This window comes from Macrotis lagotis, chromosome 3, assembly GCF_037893015.1.
Source record: "Macrotis lagotis isolate mMagLag1 chromosome 3, bilby.v1.9.chrom.fasta, whole genome shotgun sequence".
NCBI classification, from domain to species: domain Eukaryota; kingdom Metazoa; phylum Chordata; class Mammalia; order Peramelemorphia; family Peramelidae; genus Macrotis; species Macrotis lagotis.
Window position 1 is genome coordinate 279,008,967 of NC_133660.1, and position 22,000 is coordinate 279,030,966.

The window sequence follows — 22,000 nt, forward strand, 5'->3', positions numbered from 1 at the left end:
AAAGATCATTTCATTTCAGAGGATCCAACTGGAACCCAAGGAGACAGCAACAGGATTATAGGGGTGATAGATTCAAAGCTGGTGGGGCCCTTTGAGGTCACTCGGTTCTATCCTTTCATTTTAAAGAAGAGAAATGAGGGTCCAGAGAGGCATGGGATCTTTTCATTATAGATTCTGAACTGACAGAGACCTTAGAGTGTGATTCTGAACTGACAGGGACCTAAGACCGCGAAACAGCTTTGGTCCAAGGAAGCAGCTCTGATTCTGATAACATAAGAAAGATTTGGATGGAGGTGGGGAACCTCAGACCTCAAAAGTCCTGCATTCTCTTTAGGCCTCAGTTTCTCCATCTATAAAAATGGAGGGAAGTTTTGTCTGGGTGGACCATAGGGTCCCTCTTCACTCTGACACTCTTTAAATCTATGATCTCTTGGCCTCTCAGTGGCCAGGCATGGTACATGGTGACTGATTGCGTCCCTTCAAGAGTGGGGACAATATCTTCCATTGAATGAGGCACATGGGGGTGGGGGATGCTCCCCAGAGCCGCAGACTCAAAGGCTTGGGGAGAGAAGGCCATGGAAGGAATGAGCAGCCAGTGACTCAGCCCTATTGTGAGGGCCCTCGTCTGGCTATCCTGCCACAGTTACTTCTGGGTTCTGATAAATAAACAAGCTTTAGAGAAGCAGCTGCCCGGCCCACCCCAGAGCCTGCCAAAAGCCCTGCACCTGGGGAAGACCTGGCATGGATGTTTCTTACTGAGATAAGGCAGGTGAGAAGCCTCATTTCCTCCTGCCAGATACTGTCGGCCTGTGAGGCCACTTCACATGGATGGAAATTGTGGGAGAAACTCGTCCAAATGGAACCCAATCATCAAACTCATCTTGAGCAACTCAGTCACTAGATCAGCATGAATTAACTCACGTTCAGGGTTTCCAGCTGAATATTTGGAAGAGGCTAGTGGGCTTTGCTGGCTCCCTTCAGATTTTTCTTCAAAGAGTTCTAAAACCCTTATAAAGCAATGAAGTTCCCTTTAGAAAGCGTTACTGTGCTTCATGTGCCAGGTGAGGAGTTGTTTTTACTTCTAGAGGCAATAGGGAGCCAAGGAAGCTTCTTGAGAGAGGGAGGTGTATGGTTTGACCTGGTCACTGAAATCTGATCCAATCAATTAGAAAGAGCAAGGCAAGAAAGGGAAGGGAACATACATTTGTTAAGCACTACTCACACTGTTGCTTCTGATCCTCATAAGAAATATTTAGTAGTTAATGTTTGGAGTATGTAAGTCTATCTAGTAAGATGGCAGGTGCTATTCAAATGTCAACTCTACCATGAAGCCCGGAGGATTCCTCCCAGTCATAAAGTCTCTCCTTCTCTTTTTTCCTCTCTCCCCCTCCCTTCCTCTTTCCTCCCCTGCCCTCCTCTCCTCGATCCCCTCCTCTCTCTCCTCCCTCTCTTTCCCCCACCCCTCCTTCCCTCTCTGTCTTTCCATCCCTCTCCACCTTCTCTCCCTCTTCCATCCTTCCCCCCCTGTTTCTCTCCTTACCCCTCTTTCTCTGTTTCTCTCCCCCCTCCCTATCTCTGTCTCTCTATTTCTTTTTTCTTCATCTCTCTCTCCCTCTTCCCTCTCCCTTGCCCCATCCCCCCCATTTCTGTTTTTCTCCCCACTCTGCTTTTCTCCCTTTCTTCTCCCTCTCCTTCTTCCCTCCCTCTTTCTCTCTCTCCCCATCTTTGCCTCAGATTCTCCTGAGCTCCTGGTTTCTTCCTCTTTCCTAGTCCTTTGCCATCAACAACTGCTTTGCATGAGGGTCTTCCACCCAAATAGTTCCACACCCTTATCTCATTGCACTGGGGGGGGGGGCTTCACCATGGGGGAACCCTAGATGAGCAAGGTCTGGCTCCTGGCTCCCAGACAATTCCAGTCCCAGGAAGAGTGGGGGAAGGCTCTAGGAAAGTCAGAGACAAAGTATAGGAAGAGAGAGGAAGGGCAAGGGGGCATGGGAGACCATGCACCAAACACAGATTCAACCCCAGGGCATGCCAAGATAAAAAGGCAACAACCCTGCCCTCAAAGAGCTTCCATTCTTCTCTGCAGGATGCACAGGAAAAAAGGAAACAGTCTGAGAAGGGAAAGGGCAGTAACAAGGGAAGGTGGCTCATCTTGGGAGGCAGTACCTGGGCCAAGCCCTAATGAAGGATGAGATGAGGAAGGGAAGGGGTCCCATGACCACCTCTGCAAAGGCAAGGTGGCTGGAGTCTGATAGGTCTGATCAATTCCCACAATCCCCCAACACTCCAGGAAGGCTTCTTGGAGGAGCTAGCATTTGGGTTATGATGTTTGTTCTTCCTTTTTTTGAAGAAGGTGATTCCAGGACAAGCACATGAATTGGATTGAATGTGGGGTGGGGAGCTGGGTTAAGTCCCCATCTTCATTTTCTCCTTCAGAATCATCTGGGTCCAGGGGCCAGATAGGAATCAGGACAACTGGAGATGGTCCTGGATGCGAGGCAGTCAGGGTGAAGTGACCTGCCCAGGACCACTCAGTTAGTAGTGGTCAAGTGTCTGAGGTTGGACTCAAACTCCCATTCTCCCGACTCCAAGACCAGTGCTCCAACCACTGTGCCCACCTAGCCTCCAGTAGTGTTTGAGTTAGACCTTGAAGGATGGATGGACTATTCCTTCCAACCCCACCCCCCATCAAAGCCTAAGGAAATTGAGGGCAGACATCTCATTTTCCAGAGTTCCATCCCTCTCCAACAGTCCAAGGACAGGGTTTGCCCACTGGAGGTGAATAATGAGCATTTGCAGAACATTTAAAAATTTTATGTATGGGGAGCTTCTGTTTTCATTTTTCTCCCTTTGTGGACCTGGCCAGCATTAGTCATTTTGGAGACTCCTCTGCCCCTTTCCCCCTGGGGTGCCCACTCTGTGGTTGACCCATAATAGGTGGTTAGTACATGAGGAGGCTATGTGAGGGGGCAGAGGAGGAATCCAGCCCAGGGACATCCCCACCAGGGTCAACCTTCCTCTCTGGAGGCCCCAGCTCAGTCCTTGCCTCCTGCCTCATCGGTTTTTAAAACCTGCCAAACCATTTTGGAGGCAGCTCGGCCTTTGTCCATTTTTAGAGATTGGCGTGTCAAGGCAGACTCTTTCTCTGACAGCTCATTTCCTCCTCCTCCTCCTGCTCTGGCAGCCCCTTCTCTCTGACTCCTAGGGAAGGGCCCCATGCCAAGGATGTGACACACTGTTGCCCTGACAACGGATTGTTTAACATCCCCTTGCCATCCCTAGAATGACCTCAGCCCAGGAGGGACCCAAAGCTCGGTCTGACAACACCCTCATTCAGCCCAGATTTCAGACATAGGGGCAAAAAGACCTGAGCCCCATCTGCAGCAATCTGCTTCCTGGACAGAAACAGTCTGTGGGGGACACTGTGCTTGGAGAGACAGAGGGGACCAGATCTGAGGGGCAGCAGGACCAGGAGGGCTTTCAGACCAGCTAGTCAAACCCTCTTATTATACTGACCCAAAAGGAAACTGAGGTTTGATCATTTGGCTGGCCCCACATCACACAGGCAATGAGTGTAGAGGATCTCAGAGCACATCTCCAGTATGCCTATTATCTCCCCAATGTGGATATTCTCTTCAAGACTATAGAGAGCAGCCCATCCAATAGCATGTCTCCCATGCTTCCTCATAGGACCATATATTCAAGGTGCTGGTTCAGTTGGCACAGAACCCAACCACTGCCAGACCTTCCACATATACCAAGTATTATCCCAAGGACCTGAGATGCCTTTGTTCAGACCTTTGCCCCAGGCCTTTCACACGTTCCCCTTCCACCATGTTTCATTGCTGCACCCCCCAGTTCAGTGGATGGTTGGGCATAGTCTAGCCTCCTAATATATCTTGTTGATTGACTAACTGATCTTTGGATACTTTAGTAGTCTGGGTTTTCCTGTGGTGGCACATGGATGCCAAGCAATCTGTACCTTAGGAGATGGGTTTCAAAAATGGCTGGAAGAGAGGCAGCTAGGTAGTGAAGTGGATAGAACAGTGATACTAGAGAAAGGAGGACGCAAGTTCAGATTTGACCTCAGACATTTGATATTTACTAGTTATGTGACCTTGGGTAAGTCACTTTACCCCACTGTCTCCTCCCTTCAAAAATCTTTTAAAAAAAGAAATGGTTGGCATCCCAGTGTGCTGGACTGGGCTTGGGACTTGGAATCAGGAGAGAAGGAAGATCTAAAGATTATCCAATCTCTTGTGTGACCTTGGCTAAGTCACTTCCCCTTTGCCTTAGGCTCCTAGGGTGTATTCTGAAGGTTATTTTCCCAAGTCAAAATCTGACTTTAGACATTTATTAGTTGTAGGATACTGGGTAAGTCACTTAACCTCATTTGCCTCAGTTTCCTCATCTGTAAAATGAGCTGGAGAAATGACAAAGCCAGTTGAGGCTCTTGGCTCAGACACCCCCAAATGGGGTCACAAAAAGCTAGAACTGAAGATGACAACAACAAAAACAATATATCTCAGGTCACTACACATAGAGGTCATTACATGACGTTGGGGCCACTTTCTTTGACCCAAGCCAGGCTGCAGTCATTCTGTTGGCCATGGAGCCATTCCCACCTCCTTTCCATCCTGGGAGGCCAATCCCAAGAGTCCCATCAGTCATCTCCAGCCAACCATGAGGAGGTTAAAGAGGGAGAGAGGAGAGTATTGGAGGAGAGGCCATGGCTCTCCTCTTTCCTGAGTCTTACCACACCATTGTGTTTGATGGAAGAAGCAAGAAGAAACTTGATGTCAGGGGACCCGGGTTCACTTCTGACCTCTGCCATCAAGGATCTCAAGAACGAAACGTCCAGGGCCTCTCAGCTACCATTTAGTCTAATTCCCTTTTACCTCCCTGTCACGTAGCCATCCAACCTCTACTTGAAATCTGCAAGGTGGGGGGTGGGGGGGGAGAAGGCATCCAGAGGCAGCTCATTCCACTTGAGGAAAAAGATTTAATCAGGAGGATCTGCCTCATGACACCTTCCCCCCATCTATGCTTTCTTGGGTCAAAAGTTTTCTCCCCATGATGGTCCTTTAGAGCCTTCCAGTTCCTCATAAAACATAGCTGCCCTCTCCAGGCCATCTCCATCAGAAGTCATCTCATTCAATCTCCTCATTTTTACAGATGAGGAAATTGAGGCTTGGAAAGATTGGGTTACTTGCCAAGCTCACTGGACTTTCAACCTTTCATCCTTGAACCTCTTCTCCCTGCAGGATCTTCATTACAGGTCTTCCTTTCCTAGTTCTGTGCTTTGGAACTGCCTCTTCCCCAGCTGCCTTCCAAATTCAGTTCAAATGCTCTCTTCTTTCCTGTACCCCCCCCCCCAAATCTCTTCTCTGGGATTACTTCCTACCTTCTCTGTACATATCAGAACATACAAGGTATTTACATGCTGCCTCTTCCCCTTTCCTTGAAGGTAGAGAACTATCCTCAACATTGAAAATCATACCAAACACACAGTAGACAATTAATAGATGTTGGGAAAGCTATTTTCTAATTCAATGCTCTCTCTCTCTCTCTCTCTCTCTCTCTCTCTCTATATATATATATATATATATATATATATATATACACACACACACACACATATATATATACATACACATACGCACACATGTGTGTATGTGTATGTGTGTGTGTAAACTGAGGCCCAGGGAAATTATATCTATGACTATCTTTATATATATGTCAGTCCATCTATCATCTATCAATCTATCTATCATTTATCTATCATCTGTTTGTCTGTCTATCTATATCTATCTATCTATCTATCTATCTATATCTATCATCTATCTATCTATCTCTGTCTGTCTGTCTGTATATCTATCTGTCTGTCTGTCCATCCGTCCGTTCATCCATCCATCTATCTATCTACCTATCTATCTATCTCTCTGGGGCCCAGGGAAGTGCCTGGCCTGAGGCTGCATGGATGGTAAGCATCAGAGATAGTGGGGAAACCAGACCTCTTCTGTCATTATGGGTGAGTTCTACAGCTTTTGTCTTCCTCTAAGACACAGCAGGCGCCTAATCAATGCATGTTGTTACACTGAACGTCTTGGCCTTTGATGCTCTTGGGCTTGGCTTTGTAGCTCAGAGCCTTGCTCTGGGACAGGGCCAGTCACACGGGAGGGCCACACGACAGCTGGCTGGCGCCACTTCCCTTATTGTCCAAGGAGCGTGGCCATGGACCGGATTCTCCATTTGCATGTGACAAATGAGGGGAAAAATCTTTGCTCAGGGGACTCTTCCAGGACAATTTTTAAATTCCTTGGCAAGACGACATGAAGATACAAATGAGTCCCTGTCTCAGGGAGGGTGCTCGACGCTGAGCCAAAGGGAAAAAAGCCACGTTCCTCTTGACATTATCATCATCAATATGCTAACTGACATGGCTCTAGCTCGTTAATGCCAGCAGATGGCTTTGCCCACATGGCCTCTTTGGAGTCTCTGACCCAAGGCACGGGGTGGATCATTATTATCATCGTCATCATCATCCCTAGAATTATCATCATCACCACCTGAAAGATGAGGAAACTGAGGCTCTGGCAATTTGTTCAAGGTTACGCAGCTAATGTCAGAGACTGGATCTGAACTCAGGTCTTTCTGGCTGCAAGCCCTCTCTACACTATACTCAGCTGTCTCTCTAATGTCTCTTCAGAGCTACAGTGCCATGTGGCTCAATCCCTGACCCCAGGCTGTTCACAGTCTGGTAGATGATTAAGATACCAGCAGAGCTGACTATTATTTCCTACTTCACCTGGTGAACTCATTAGTGGGGCTCAGTGGGGTATGAGAAGGGCCCTCACTAACTGATGGGGAGAAGGGGAGATCCAGCAAAGACTTTCCTGGAATAGATGGTATCTCAACTGAGCTTCATTACATGGGTAGGAACTTAATAGCCAAAGAGAAGAAAGGAAAGTATTCCTGGCAAAAGGACCAACAGGGAATCCAAAATGTGCATGTTGTGAAAATTGTATATGTGTGTGTGTGTGTGTGTGTGTGTGTGTGTGTGTGGAGAGAGAGAGAGAGAGAGAGAGAGAGAGAGAGAGAGAGAGAGAATTATTCATCTAGGAGTAATGTGAGATAAAGTAGAACAGGTAAGACGCCACCAGATTGTGGATGGCCTTGAATGGCAGACAAAGAGCTCTGCAATTGAATTGCAAAGTAAGAGGGAGGTGATGAATATTCTAGAGCAGAAGAGGGATGTATGATAACAATATCTATTAATACAGTAATTAATGATAATGAACAAGGGAAACTGTTTTGTGTATTATGAGACTGGATTATCCTCTCTCATCCGTTTTGGAAATTTGATGGTCATCCCCAGGTCCAAGCCCAACACAGATTAACCTTTAACTTGCTCTGTTTCCCTGACATGGGCCAGTCTGAGTTTCTATGGACATCCTGGTGACTTTTTCCCCCATATCGGTGGCTGATCTATTGTAGGGAGACTTTGGGTTTCACCTTCCCACAGTTCAGAACGTCCAAATTCAAGTGCTCCCCAATGTCAGTCTCCCAGCAGCAGGGCCTACAGGAGCACCCCACTACCCATTATACCCAGCAGGAACATCAGATTGGGGAAGAGAGACCTGAGAAGAGAAATTCAGGGAGGAGATTGGACTAGATATCAAGGATCTGTCTTGGAAATGGAAATACAAAAGAGATGATGGCACAGAGAAATATGTTACAGCTGGGGCAGACAGAGCTCTCAGAGTTGAGGGAGAAAGAAATACGAAAATACTACCAAGTTTTTGGATTTGGGAGACAAGGTGAATAAAGTGAATGTAGCCCTCCCCTCCTGGGCTCCTATCTCCCCTAACCCCACCACCCCCAGACACTCCCCACTCCAGTCAAATTGAAACCTGCTGGTCTTCCTATTTAGCATCCCATTTACCATCACCATGCTTTTGCATAGAATGCCATGAATGCCTGGCAGGCATTCCTCTTGGACTCCTTAGCTCTTGTCAGGCTTCAGTTCAGATACCTCCTCTTCCAGATGACCTTTCTGGGTTCCCACAGTTGTTAGTCCCTCCTCACTATATACTTTTCTCTTCAATCAGCACAGGAGCCCTACTTTTGGAGTTAAAAGACCCAAGGTTCAAATCCTGCCTCTTATGGAAACTTTTACAAAATGCATCGGTGATTTCTGCTGGAAGACTTTCATCTCTGCTGTTTGACACTGGAAAGGTCAGATCCCCAATTTCTCCAAAACTGATGTCACCTCTAAAACAATTGTCCCTAGTGATTCCATAATGAAATATTTCCCCTTTGAATAAGCAAAGAAGAGCCGAGGTTTTAAAGCAGAAAAAGCAGAGAGACTTCTGCCAATCATCCCGCATCGCTGTCCTGGCTGAAGGGATGCTGGAACACCTGGCCAAGGTAGAAGCTGGAGGCGATCAAACCTCAGAGCGGCCCCTCGGGGAGGGAGTCATGGGGGTCCAGTGACTTGACTCACTTCGTAGAGATGCTTTACTCAATGAAGAACCCAGTGGCTGCTGAACAGTCGGGCGGGCCTAGCTTAGACGGTGGCCCCCCAGTAGTTCTACAGTAGCTGCCCAACAGCCAAGCAACTGCCCAGTTTAATCCAGCAGCAGCCAAGGCCAATGAGGATCCAACTGAGCAGCTGAGCAACCTGTTTGACCTAGTCGAGCTGTAGATTGACAAGTCCAACAAAGTCATCACATCCTAAGAGGAGCAAGCTTGGAAAAAGAGAGGAAACTGAGGCTGTGCTGTCCTCTGGCAGTGAGTTGCTTTGGATATATGGATATAAAGAGGTGCTATATGTGTCCCCCACTACCACTGTACTTTAAAATTCATGCCTACTATTTCCCTCATATGCTCTGTATAGATTTCTTTGATGACATACCCCAACCTGTGGGGGGGAGGAGAATGCTTTATGACTACTGTTCCTGCTATGCCATTTGAGCGAATGTCTTCCCTAAAAAAACCAAAACAAACAAAAAATGGGGGCTTATAAATGACAAAGTTGAAGGATAATCATCCACAGGATTACTCCCCAGAAACTTCAGAGAATTAGTAGCTGCCCCTCTGGTGATCCAACTCAGCAGGGCCAGAGTAAACTGGGGGAGAAATATTTATACCCTCTAATTGCCCATTGCAGCCTAAAAATGATACTTAGCTCTAAAAGACTCTGCAAGGTTCTGTCAAGGCTTCAAATTCAGGCTCAGTGATGGTCTGAGTCTGCCCCCCAGAGATCCAGTCTAGAAAAGTATTTTCGTTGTTCTGTCATTTCAGTCATGTCCAACTCTTGATGACCCCATCTGAGTTTTTTTTTTGAGAAAGATACTAAAATGGTTTGCCATTTTCTTCTCCAACTCATTTTGCAGATGAGGAAACTGAGGCAAACAGGGTTAAATGACATATCCAGGATTGCACAGCTAGTCTGAGATTGGATTTGAACTCAAGAAGATTAGTGTTCCTGACTCTAGACAAGGTGTGCTATCCACTGTAGCATTTTGCAAACTGAGGCCCAGATTTGCTACTTTAACTTGCAGGTTAGGACTTTTAAAGGGAGCAAACAGAGGCTGGAATATGCCCAAGATTGCATGCATGATATGTGGCAGAGATAGGATCTGAACCCCACTTTTCTGATTCTTAGCCAAATGCTTGGGACCCTCTGGAGGAAGAGACTCACCTTCAGGACCTACCTCATGGCTGCTCTGGGAGTCAGGATAAAAGGAGGATTAAATGAGTTACCATGTCTAGTTTGCAGGCTTTAAAGTGAGAGAAAGATGCTAGTTATTACCCTTATTGCTGCAGGTGAGAAGGAAGCCAGGCTGAAACGACTTTAAACAAATTGGCATCATCTGTGCTTTTATCCCAACTCTGTCAAGGTCCTAGACATCTGCATGCATATCACGAATTGAGGTTTTCACATTCAAAGATGGGTTCATTCACAGGGGAGAACAAGCAAACTCCCAGGGATCCCTGAGGCATGGGGACCTCTTCCAGCCTTGAAGTAACCAGTCCATCTTTTTTACTCATCTTTCTTCATGGCATCCTTGACATGGCTTGAGTAATTGGGTAACTCCTGGTTTCCAACGGGCTTCTGTCTGCTTGCAGCCACCATATGCATCTTTCCACTAGTCTTTGGGCAGCTCTCAGGCCCCCAGTCTTTCCAGATGTGATGTCTTATGTCTGTCTGTCCTCCCTATCATGGAGCTGACACTTGAAGAGCATCTGGAGAAGATAGAATTAGGAACAGCAGCCAGAAGACATTGACAGGCTCAGTCTGGGCTGGAGGCAGTGCTTTTTGGGGTGTTGAGGTATCAGTTTTCAAGGTGTTCCAAGAAGGAGTGGATGATCTGAGACTGTAAAAACTCAATAATGGACCCGAGGAAGCATTTGGTATTTAGAGTTCTTCTCAACACTATCTTTGCAGGTGCCCTCAGCCACAACTTTCCCTACAAAGGACAATTGATTCTATGCATTTGGACAGGCTATCTGCCCTACCTGGACCATTTTCTCCCTATTAGAAGTCCTTGACTTCCTTCAAAACTGACTCAAACCAACCCCTGGGCTAGACCCTTCTCCTCTACAGCTACCTCCCATTTACTCTCCATCTTCCATGTCCCTATTTATTTACATGCTCTTTTCTTGAGAGCAGGGACTCTTCTTGTCCTTTTTTTGGTGTGTATATCACTTAGAAGTGTCTGGCCCTTAGGGGCAGCTAGGTGGTACAATGGATAGAGCACCAGCCCTGGAGTCAGGAGGACCTGAGTTCAAATCCAACCTCAGACACTTCATAATGACCTAGCTGTGTGGCCTTGGGCAAGTCACTGAACCCCATTGCCTTGTAAAATCAATCAATCAATCAATCAAAACAAGTGCCTGACCCATTCAAAAGAGCTGAACGAATGCTGGTTGGTTGTTCGATTGATTAACTTTCCAAAGGCCTGTATAAAATTGGAATAAGAATAATCCCCATGTGGTAGTTCAGAAAGTGGCTCGTCCTAATTTCTGTTTTTCTTTTCTGTTTCGCCCTCACTCAGTCTGATTCTTGCTTCAGGGTCTCTTTTCTGTCCAGGGGTCTCCTAGAATCAGACATACATCCTGGATCGTCACCCTCGTTCGGACTTTTGTCCTGCCACTGGACTACATGACTCTGGAAGTAAGAGTGAGGTTGATAACATTTTGCAGCTCTGCCTCAAATCCAATTCATATGCAAGTCAAGACATCTGCCTGTGATGTCACTGGTCCTCTCTGAAACTGGGGCATGAACAGCAGCAGCAATTGCAGAAGATCCCTTCAAAGATGTCTTCGCAGCAATGGCTCCTATGGGTAGCTTTGTTTGAAGACTCGCGATTGGTAACATCAGGTGAGGCATCAAAAAGGGAGGTCTGGACAAGCTAAAGGTGTTCATCCTCCGCAGGGAGGAGACATAAGTTCAAGAGGGATCTCTGATAGATGGTGAGGTCCATTAGACATCCCTCTTTGTGGAGGCCGTTGGGTCAACCACATCAAACTCGGCCTCCTGGCGGAAATCTGGGACAGCTCGAAAGAGCTGGGTTTCTCTATCCCCAGGGGAAAAATCAGGAATTCCAATCTGCCATTCTCTTCTTTCTCTTTCCTCTCTGTGCATCTCAGTCACTGTCTCTCCCTCTCTGTCTCTGTCTGTCTCTCTGTCTCTGTCCCTGTCTCTGTCTCTGTCTGTCTCTCTGTCTCTGTCTCTGTCTCTCTCTGTCTCTGTCTCTGTTCCTTTCTGTCTGTCTGCCTCTCTGTCTGTTTCTGACATTCTGCCTCTCTTTCCCTCTTTCTTCTCCCCTCATCCCCATGCTCAATCCATCCTTGAGCCCATTTTTCCAAAAGGAAAGCTTATCTACTATTCTTGGCGAGACAAAATTCTGGCGGGGAGGGGGAGGTGTTTGTTTCAGAAAGAAAACAATGGTGAAAGAAAGCCCCCCCCAGTCTCTGGTGTGGCCAGGCCGGCAGGGGGCTTGTCGTAATTTTCATCTTTTCCCCAGTGGGGATACAATAGAGAATGCCGAGCTCTTAGAGGTGAACAAAGCTGTTCTTTGGCATTGCCTAGTTGGAGCCGGCCTACAACCTGTGAGGTACGCGCCACTAGTTACTATTTTACAGACGTGGACACGGAGGCGGAAATGTCTGGTCATGGAGAATGTGGAGTGAATTTGCACTCACCCAGACTCCAGGCGGGCTGTGGCCTGCTTCTCTGGGTCCAGAGAGGGGGCCAAAGCAGGCCCCCAAAGGAACAGTGCTCGGAGAGATTCAGGAAGGCAGCCCTACCCTGCTGAAAGGCCTGGTAGCCTGAGACCCCAGCATTGGTTTCTTATCAGTGTGTGAAGGGAGGCCTGGGCTTTCCTTGAGGCCACTTCACAAGCCAAGTCACCTACCTTGTTCTGTTCAGAGACAAGGTGGCCTTAGGGTTGGATGTTCATGGAGAACTGAGCAGCTAGCGTTTTAGCTAGCACCCTGGGCCGGCCCCACGCAGATTACTGAAATAGCGGCGGGGGGGGGGCCCTTTCCCGGAACCAGCCTGCAGGAGGGGAGATTAGGCCCTGGACAGAAGAGCTGGGAGGGAGGGTTAGAGTCCCTTAAGCCCCTAGCCTATTCGAAGCCCGGAGAGGGTGACCTGTGTAAAGTCACACAGCAGATGACTCCAAAAGTTGGGCTGCTCTCTCCAAACTCAATGCTTTCTCCTGAGCTCTGCCGGGGTGGGGTGGGGGGCGGGGAGAGAAGATCCCAACCCGGCAGGCAGGCCCACACGAGCCTTGATGGGTCAGTTTGGACCTGCCCCTTCCTCATGCCACCAGAGCCAGGGAGCCCCAAACCAGTCTGTTGGGTTACTTGAAGCTTTTCTTTAGCACCAGAGTCTATACCAAGAGAATCTCCCCCAGGGGATGAGGAAGACTGTGTTGTTTTAACATTTCCAAGTTGATGTAGGTAGCCCTGAAAAGTCCCGCCCATCCTGGGCGCCTTCCAGATGTCCACAAAAGGCCCATTGACAGGGCACAGGTGCTGCAGGCCACGAGACCCCCTGATGCCAGGCCAGGCCAGGCCAGGGCACAGGCCGGGCCATAGGTAAGGCCTTCCAGAGGGTGTCTGGGCTCTGGTGAAAGAAGCTGGCCCAGACTTAACCACAGTCACACAGGGAGGAAGTGTTGGAGGTGAGATACGATTCTAAATCCAGAAACTTTCCAGACTGGTTGGTCTTATCCACAGTGGATAGAATTCTGGGTGTATAATCAGGAAGACCTGAGATCAAATTGGTTCTCAAATACTGGCTATATGACCCTGGTCGAGAGGTTTAACCTCCTCGTGCCTCAGTTTCCTCAGTTGTAAAATAAGGATAATAATTGCCTGCATTTTCAGCATTGTCATGAAGATCCAATGAGATATTTGTAAACAAGCGTTCATTACGATGTTTGTAGTTCTGCTATTGCTAGTTTTGTTATTATTCTTATTTCTGCTGTATCTAACTTCTAGCTTACTTGGAATCACGACTGGGAGAGCAGCTGCGGGAGACCCTGCCGGCTTACTGGTCCTGTCCACTCTCACTTCACTGAGTGGTTACTGGTGGTCCAGTGAGGGGCAGGGCAAAGGCCCAAGTTGCCCAGCAAGCCAGAAGTTGGGTTGGGGCCCGAAGTCAAAGCTCTGGGTCACTGAAGGGTGCTGGGGAATGGAATCAGAATTCTAGAATCTGAAAGGTGGAAAGCTTGGCTTGGCGCCATCTCATCCAACCCACACCCCAGTAGGAAACCCTAGATTACATGCTCCAAAAGGAGTGGCTCAACCTGTAGGGAGGAATGCAGGTTTGTGCCAGATATCCAGATTTGGTGGACGGGAATGGGTGAGGGCCTCCCCCAGTTCATAGCCCATGGAGCTCCTAGCCAAACAGGCCTCCTTCCCCAGGGACTGGCCCTCTGGACTCACTCACTGACATTGCCATGAAGCATTGAAAGAGCCTGTGGATCAAGGTGACCAAAGGACCTGGTCCTGGGACCAAAGAGGCTTCAGGCATCTCCTCAAAGGGCCTGAGTTCAGATCTCAGCTCCTCTCTGCCGCCTATATCCCGTGTGACTTTAGGCAAACTTACTTCACCTTCCTGGGCCTCAGTTTCCTCAACTGTAGAATGAGTTAGAGAAGGAAATGTCAAAGCTCTCCAGGATGTCTCCCGAGAAAACACCAAATGGGATCACAAAGTGCCAGACATGACTAAAAATGACTGGTTCTACCAACCTGTGATAGCAGGACCAATGCACCCTGCATTATGTCTTCCCCTGAATGCGGTTACATGGTCAGAAACATCAGGTAACCAAGCCCTAATAGATCCTTACTTTCTGGGCATCATCAAATTAACTAAAACTTTTGGGGAGCAGGGGATGCCTACATATAGCAATTAGGCCCTTCCCAGTCCAAGGTCAGAGGTTCCATTGAGTCACCTGTGGTGAGGTCAGAAGACTGGATGATAGCAATGAGCCTTGTCTTTGGTAAGAATACCTCATAAAGAACAAGGTCTGTTGCCTCTGGGTCTCTCCCACTGCTCCATCAACCCCCACCATTCAACCTTGACATCTCAGGGGTTTCAGGGAAGCTGCCAGCAATGTGAAGGTGAGAAAAGGTCTGAGCCCCTCTCAGCTCCCTCAACACTGGTCCTCGCCCAACCTGTTTTTGATCCTTTTCAAAAGCCAAGAGCCCCAACTTGACCTGAGTCAAGGGCTTTTCAGACCTTAAGGGTCTTGATGGCAGAAAAGCATCAGATGGAACCTCCCCCAAATAATAGGGGAGAAAACAGTTCATTCACCATGCACAGTTGAGCATAGACAGCAGAAATGAGAATAATTCTCAGGGGAGAAACCTTAGAATTAGGGGGATTGGGAAAAGTTCCATGGAGAAGGTGGAATTCCTAGGGATCCTTCTCACCTAAAGGTTCCTTTATAGGCTGAGACAATGAGAGCTCTGACATCCAGAGGTTGGTCTAAGGGTTGCCACCCTGCATCTCCAGCTCTCCCTTGGTGTTCTGAGACACCAGTCCACTCACCTATGATAAAGTGAGCATAATGGATGTTGGAAGGACTGTCTGAGATTTTAAAAGGCTCTTTCATTCAACAAGTCATCAATGACCCACAAAGTTCAACTGATCTCCTTGACCAGACCCTATCTGGTTTACAAGAAATGACCTCACCCTCCTTAGTGCCCCACTGTTGCTCTGGATGAAGGCAGCCTCGTTGTGTCCTCAGCAAAGTGGAGACCAGAGAAAAGGAAAGAGAACTCCCCATAGAAGCCATTATCACTAATGCCATCCTGACTTCAATGAGCACTGGAATCCTATCCTTCAGAGAGGGGCCCAAGCACACCACGTCCTGGATGAGATCAATCACTTTGGTCCCACTGGACAAGATGGAGAGCCACCCTCTAGCTGACTCAGCTTAACCAGAGCCATGTCAGAGGAAAGAATGGAGATAGGGAATGGGGCTGGATACTGAGGAGCTCCCACCCATGCTGGTCAGTACCATCCCTGTCACTTCCACTCTTAGAGAATTACTCAGGGAACTGAAAAGTTACTGACCTGCCCAGGGTCCCACAGCCAGTGTACATCGAAGACGGGACTTAAACCCAGATCTCCTAGATGCCAAGAGCCTAGGTGGCCAGGTCACCACCTTAGACTAGCTAAATGACCTTGGACAAGTCACTCACCCTTCGCCAACCTCAGATTCCTCATCTGTAAATGAAGGGGCTGGGTTTGATGACCTCAAAGGTCCCTTCCAACTCTATGTCAAAGATCCCATGACCTTCTATCCAGGAGCCTCTTTGACTCTCAGGATTGAGACTTGACTATTCAATTGTTCCTACAAGGAATACTCAGTAGTTAAGCTCACTACGAATCAGTAGTGGGATGTGGCCGCCTAGTAAGTGAATGAGTTCTCAGGGATCAGACCTTGTCTGGAGGGGCAGCTTCAGTCATGGGCACCTGAGGAGGGCAGCCAGGAGGGATTTGAGGAATTTGGGCATCTGTTGAAGGATCTGGAGTCTTTAATTTTGAGAAGATTTGGGGCACAAGAGGGTTGCCCTCAAATATGTGAAGTGCTGCCTGGGGCAGGATGAAGTGCAAAGGATGGCAGTTGTCTAATTAGGACCCTTCCAAAGGAGAATGGGTCTCCTGGGATTCTCAGGAATGGCATAAAAGGGACAGGTACAGATTGACCTCGAAGGCACTGGCATTCTCAGATTCCTAGGTTATACATGAAGAAGCTGTGCAAGGACAACGGAAACTGAATTTAGAGTGACTGGTGGCCCTCATTTTTCTGATGAGGAAGAGGAGGTTCAGAGAGAGGAAAGGAGGGACATGGCCCCGGTCACCCAGTCAGTGACTGCCAGAGCTTGTACTCCAAGCCAGGTCCTCTACCTGTTTGCTCTGGGAGCTGTCCAGGGTCTTACTCCTGGGTGTGGACTAATTGTTGTTGGGTGTAGGGGCAGGAGCTTCATGCAATGAAAACAGCTCCTGCGTCTGCAGAGCCTCCCAGGAAAAGGAAGTCCCAGTGTTTTTTCATTTTGCAGATGAGAATGCTGAGGCTCAGGGAAATTCAGCTCAGTGCAAGAGTGGAAGGCAGTGGGAGAAAGGCTCTTTCAACCCAGGGAGCTGGAGAGCTCAAATCCCAGTTCAGCCATATTCTCTTTCCCTGGATGATTTGGAGAACATCATTGAATCTCTTTGGGCTTCAGTTTACTCTTCTGTCAGAGGAGGCAACCTCTGAGGTTCCCACTCTGATCTTGAGCCAGCCTGCTTTGGGGCCAAGGGAGCAGCTGGGTTTTCCTCCATTACCAGCAAGGTTCGCCTTCCCAGGGACCAGAGTATCTGTGATACCCAGATTCAGAGTCCACTCCCTTGGCCTGGGTGAGGTAAGCAGAGATAGATTTTTCCTGGACCCCAGCTCTCCTTTTCTTACCCTTTTCAAGGCCCCCCTAAGCACATGCCTGCTGGCCTTAAGCATTACATCCCCCTCCCCGTCTTCATTCTGACATCCTTTCCACAAGCTGCTACGATGTAAAGGTCACTGATCATTTTTCACTGTTGTGGTGATGGTGTCACTCAGGTCTTGATTCATCCCCTCACCAATAAACCATGGCCTGCCCACAAGTGTCCCAGTCATCCTCCTCAGTCACGAGTCTGATCCACTCATTCTACCAGCCTCAAAGGTGCCCACCACCGCTTGTCTCCAACAAACATTCCCTGCCCTTTGGGAAGTCCTTGCCTCCTTGGGCCACTTAGCTACCATGAAGACTGCTGCTCAGGCTCGGTCCGTCCTGTGGCCACAGAGTAGTTATTGCCTAAACAAGCAGCTGAGAGTTAGATAATTTTATGAGACTTACTGTACAAATCACTATGTCCTGATTTACATACTGATTAGCCAAATCACTTTCTCTGCTGGTTTATGTGCAGGTTTTACAAACTGATTTATATATTCCATTGTCTTCAGCCATGTGGCAAGTGTGTAACAGCTAGCTCTGGTTAAAGGGACATACTTTTTGTGGTTGTTGTAAGGAGCTAATGAAATAATGTTTTATTTTATTTTTAACATTTATTTGTTTTCCAATTATATACAATAGTAATACGTACCCATCAGTTTTTGCAAGGTTCTAAATTCTACAGTTCCCCCCTTCTCTCCCTGCCAGAAGGCTGTCTGACAGCCTCTACATTGTTTCCATGCCATACATTGATGTGAATGTGTTATAAGAGTAGATATAAACTCCCCTCCACCCCAAGAAGATGAGAAACCTTAAGAATAGAGAGAGAGAGAGAGAGAGAGAGAGAGAGAGAGAGAGAGAGAAACGTACTTCAGTCTGTGTTCAGACTCCAGTGGCTCCGTCTCTGGGGTGAGTTGCTTTCTTTACCATAAGTCCCCCAGAGAAGCTGCTTCACGATTTTCCCCACAGTTACTACTACTACTACTACTACTACTACTACTACTACTACTACGACTACGACTACGACTAGACTACTACTACGACTACTACTACTACTACTACTACTACTACTACTACGACTACTACTACTACTACTACTACTAGCTGTACCTCCACTCTATTCCTCCCCACTCTCATTTATTCTATTCTCTCTCTCTCTCCTTTCATCCTGGCCCTGCCCCAAAGTGTGTTGAATCTGAGTACCCTCTCCCTCGATCTCCTCTCTCTTCTATCACCTACTCCCCCTCCATGAAAGGGACATACGTTTAAGTAAAATCTGATCCATTAACCCTTTCCCCACCACTTTCTGAAGTCTAGACAATCCATAAAACAATCAAGCATGCCCTGATTTGCAGTATTGGCCATTTCAGAGGTATCAAAGTTCACCTGATCCTTTTACAATGGGCTCTCCTAAGCCCACCTCCCATGGAGATTGATCTGAGCACTCCAGAACTCCCCTGATTGTGTTCTAGCCTCCCAACAAATCTACAAGGCATTATTGGCCTCATTTTCTCCATTTCTGAGGCTCAGATTTGTATGTGGTCCCCTCGATAGTGAGCATCTGAAGAAAGTCGAAGCGAGTCACACCATCCATTGTCCCACACTGCCTGCCTTGTTGCCAAATTTGGCCTTATGCGTGTTTTTATTCACATGAGACTTGGTGGGGAAGCTAAAACTGGGCTCCAACGTGACTAGAGAAAAGATGACATGAAGGAGAGGAGGATGAGGCAGGAGAGGTCACGTCTTTAGCTATTTAAAGGTCTCCTCCCTCCCAGGTCAATGAATGCCTCTGGGTCTCAGCGGAGAAGTTAGACTGGTTGACCTCTCTTCCCAGCCCTGCCATTATGACTCTGTGATCGTGTAAAAGCGCAACTGGGTCCCAGGGGTCCTAAGCAGTCAATAACTGGGGAGTCGCACCTAATTATTTTCCGGGAGACTCTAGAGGAGAGGTGCTGACCTCAAGCAACCCGCAAATCTCCCTGGTGTGATCTGAACCAGATTCAAATGTCACTGGGAAAAGCTTCACAACATAAATAAACACACAATATGGCCAATCTAATGTTAAGTTGTGGCTTTGTAAGTTCATATGTGACTGTTTCTGTTAGCATTTGACACCCCTGGTCCATTAGACAGAAGTGAGACACACCAATGGGGAGAAGGAACAAGGAAGATTTCAGGTAGATACAAGAAAACAGAGGACCTTAGATTAGACCTTAGATGAGAAAACAGAGTTACAAAAAGCTGAAGTCGCGCCTGGTGGTAGTGATAGAGAAAGGACTGGATTCAATTTTGATTCCAAATCTGATACTCTTCTGCATCCCACCCTAAAGAGGCTAAAAATTAGAGATCTCCTCATACAGGTGGTATTTAGACAGAGAGTAGAGTCCCACCTTTTAGGATATGAGCCTCAGGTGCAGAAAGGCCTGGATAATCAGAATTTCACCTCTGCCTTTCATGACCCATGGGCAAGTCATGTCCCTGCCTAAGCCTCAGTTTCACTATCTGAAAAATGGAGATGAATTCCAGTTTCATTGCTTTTCTGGCTGTGGGGTTGGAAATGCTGTGTTAGCCTCCCAGGGCCCAGAAAGGCTAAGCCATTGTTGACTCTAGGGGATGCTTTTCCCCAGAAGCCAGGGTGGGACTCTCTTGGGTGGCTGCCTCTTTCCCCACTGTCTCCACTCTTCCAGTCTCCTGCTTAGAAGATAGGTACCTGATAATCCAGAGAAGGACCTGAAATAGCATATTAACTGTAAGAAAGAAACAGCATAGAATTCAACCTTGGGAGGGGGCTCTGCTGCCTTCCCAGGGCCCATCTCTGAGGCATCTACACTGCAGGCTCCTCATAGTCTGTTGGGTTATTGGTCTCATCTCCCTGAAGGGAAGGGTAAGTCACAGAGTTGTACACCCATGACTAGGAGTCCCCTCCAATAAACATAGAATTCAGATGAGGAAACTGAGGCTCAGAGAGGTCATGACCACCCCCCTCCCAAGACCACAAAGGAGGCACGAGGGAAAGTCAGGATTCAAACTCAGATGTCCTGGTTCTAAATCCAGAGTTTTCCTTCCTGTTTTGTCCTGTCTTAGAGTGGGGCAGGATGAAGCCCACTGGGAAGGGGGAAGACGAGCGAAGAATGAGACGCCACAAATCCTATTTCACAGCATTGGTGCTTACCTCACGGGGCCTTTCAGGCCCCCAGCTCTTTCTCCACAGGTGTTCTGGCCAACATCCAACCCAAATCCTTCCCACGTCAGTCTGAGGCCATCCCCAAAGATTTCAGGGAACTTCAGTGGAGGTAAACAGAGGAACAAAAACATCCGGCTGTTCCTTGGGGCATGGGCTAAGTGGCCAGAGGAAACACACGGAAACTCAACTGAACCCCCAGAGAAGCCGTGACATACAAGCCCAACCTGTTTGCTCCTGGCAAACGGAAGCCCCGAATCTTGTCTGTCCACTTTGTGATGACAAAGGAAGCCTGCAGGTACAGTATTCGCTCCTGGGGCTGTAAGGGACCCATGCTGCTCCAGGTGAGCCATGTGGTGAGTGGCTTCAGGGGCAGACAGGGCAGGACCACTCTCCCTCAGCTCTGGTGACTTCCAAGATGGTCCAAAGCTTTGCCCACCAAACTTGGGCATAGCTAGTTTAAAGAGGCTCCTTATTTGCCTATTTCAAACCCCCCCCCCCAAAAAAAAAACAAACAGAGCCAGACCTATGTTCACATTCTAGCTGTGTCACTCCCTCTTTGGACCCAAGAAGACAGAGCCCGGGCAGTAAATAGGTGGGAAAATTTAGCCCAAATTAAACAGGCAGTCTGGGGAAGCAGTAGGGAAACTCCCTTTCACTGGAGCTGTCCAAGGGGAAGCTGGGAGAACACTTCCTAGGTATGTTGAGATAGAGATTCTATCGGTGGATGAATAAGACTCAATGTTGACTGAGACCCATTCCAACACAGACTGGGGTACTCTGTCAGCTGTGTCACCGTGGACAAACATGTCTCCTCATCTCTCTGGGCATCAGTTTTCCTCTTCTATCAAGTAAAGGTTGGAATCTCTTCCCCAAGAAGGAGGGAGGCAGTAGGCCAGAGGTGTGGGACAATGGAGAACATTGCATCAATCCATTGTTGACTGTGTTGGGGAGGTTTATTGAATTGTTTTTCTTCTCTTTAAATTCCCCCACAAACTTTTTGTGACAAAAAACTGGGGATCAGATAATAAGCCCCCACCAGTGTGCTTCTCCCATGATTCTTACTTGATACCAAAGAATGATTCTGGGTTTTCACTATGGCAACATAGTTGGTACCAAAGTCCCCACCTGGAATTATGTGTTTTCCTCTTCCAAAAACACACAGAGAGTCCAGGGGAGGGTAGGCCCAGGCCTGCCGATCACATCTATTAGAAGTCTTTCAGCCAGAGCCTCCCAAATGTCTCCCATACTTCTGGAGATGCTATTCTTCTCAGTCTTTCCCTCCCCGTCACGACCAATGTCTGCTTGCCTCCTATTACCAACATTGCTGGCAGCAGCTGCTAGTCCAGGGATCATGCTAGGACACCGATTGCTTAATAGAAAACTAAGCCTGAGGATCAAGGGTGGTTCCTGGACTCCTGAGGGAATGTAGCCCCCGGCTCTGAGACCCCCACCTGCAGGTGTGGGTGGCAGTTGAGCGGCCAGTTCCAGAAAACAAGTTACACTACAAACCACTTTCTCTGTCTTGTCTACTCTGGAGAGCCTCAAACCCAAACAGAGAGGGGGTCTTTTAGAAACAAGGCTTTAGATGAAGCCTCCAGATAAAGCAGCTAATGCATGGAGGATTCAGTCCTAAGGGAGGAGCTTGTCTTAGTATTATATAGTCCAACATGGTGTCCTGCTCCAGGAAGCCAAATCCACCCGCTCATCTCCATGGTGAATGTTTATCTGAGTGTCCAGGGGCAAAGCTAAACAGTTGAAAGAAGATGGAATTAGAACTTAATATTTTGTTTGACTTTGAGTACAGCAAGATGGCTA

At 47.9% G+C, this 22,000-nt stretch overlaps 1 protein-coding gene across 8 annotated transcripts in view; it reads right to left on the reverse strand.

The window, feature by feature from the left end:
• ANO1 (anoctamin 1) overlaps positions 1-21,946 on the reverse strand; it is a 132,266-nt gene extending 110,320 nt beyond the window's left edge. For 2 of the 8 annotated variants that reach the window (XM_074230871.1, XM_074230870.1), the window contains exon 1: positions 20,174-21,946. The gene's annotated coding sequence lies outside the window, so the exon portion shown is untranslated. The remainder of the gene's footprint in view (positions 1-20,173) is intronic. The other 6 variants (XM_074230867.1, XM_074230866.1, XM_074230873.1 and 3 more) reach the window with 3 other exon arrangements.
• Positions 21,947-22,000: the final 54 nt, after the last annotated feature.